This window comes from Chrysochloris asiatica, unplaced genomic scaffold (genome assembly GCF_000296735.1).
Source record: "Chrysochloris asiatica unplaced genomic scaffold, ChrAsi1.0 scaffold00192, whole genome shotgun sequence".
Lineage (NCBI taxonomy): Eukaryota > Metazoa > Chordata > Mammalia > Afrosoricida > Chrysochloridae > Chrysochloris > Chrysochloris asiatica.
The window spans coordinates 3,887,671-3,889,023 of record NW_006408710.1 but is presented as its reverse complement, the minus strand read 5'-3'; positions in this window follow the sequence as shown (position 1 = coordinate 3,889,023).

Genomic DNA, 1,353 nt, shown 5'->3' with positions numbered 1-1,353 from the left:
TCCTAATTCACCAACGTGTGCAGGTGCAAATTATAAGCTGAGGTACCTGGGATGAAGCACGGAACAGTTGGCATGAAGAATGCTGCAATCATGTTATCATGGCTGAGAAGAAGGAAAAACAGTGATCAAAATGGAATGCAAATGTCCATAAGAAAGAAACTTGACAAACTTGTCATGGAAGACTATGCAGTTGCTAACATGAACAACTTACAACTCTATGTAGTGTACTGATGATGCTCAAAGCAATGTTGTGCTTAAACAATCAATTAAAGGAGCTTAACTAGATATACACAGTGTATTATGCTATTTATGTAAAGGTTTAAAACATGCTTTTCAATTGCTTCGTATACATATGAGAGCTTGTTATTGTTAGGTGCCACCGAGTCCATACTGACTCATAGTGACCCTGTGTACAACAGAACGAAACACTGCCCAATCCTGGGCTAACTTCACAATTGTTGCCACGTTTGAGCCTACTGATTCTGCCACTTGGCCAATCCATCTCTCTAGGGGTCTTCCTCTTTTTTTCTGACCCTCCTCTTTTTCTCTGATGCAACAATTACTAGCACTAACAAAATCATATTTACAAGAATGAAAATAATGACTATTGAATTTTGGCTTGTAGTGGTTTTAGAGGTACAAAGGAGAAATATAATTCTGAAAGAGAATCCATAGGGAGCATCAATTTCAGAGTAATTTTTTACTAAAGGAAATCTGAAGCAGTTCATCAAAACACTAAGATTTAACTCAATGCATAGGGCATTCATGGTCCTATTGAGGAAAATCTGGGAACAGATGAGGGTGATGGTTGAACAAGAACACGAACACAAATTATGTTGTCACTGAACACTTGATGTGAAGAATGCTGAAATGGCAAATGTGTTGGTCCATGTTTTCCACATTTAAACATAAATATATAAAATGGTCCTTCTATTCTTACAAAGTGGAGTTCCGGTGTAGCTCTGTGGGTTAATGCGCTGGACTGCAAAGTTGGCTTGAATCACAAGGTCGGCAGTTCAAGTTCACCAGCTGCTCCTCAGAAACACTATACAGGGTCACTATGGGTTGGTAATGACTCGACAGCACTTCACAACAACAACAACAATCTTGGAGGGTAAAGATGGAAGATAAAGCACTTTCGAAATCCTAAAGATTAAAATATTTGGGGAAGGTACTTAAGAAGGGTGAAAATAAAATAAAACCAAACCCAATGTGAGAAATAACCCAGGATATAGAATAAAAATTTCTATCCATTTGTATTCTGCAAGCAGAAACTGAACATTTTTCTGTGTCCTAATAGAGGATGGATCTATTGGTTCTTTTGGCAGCCCATGGCACTTTCAATATTCCCCT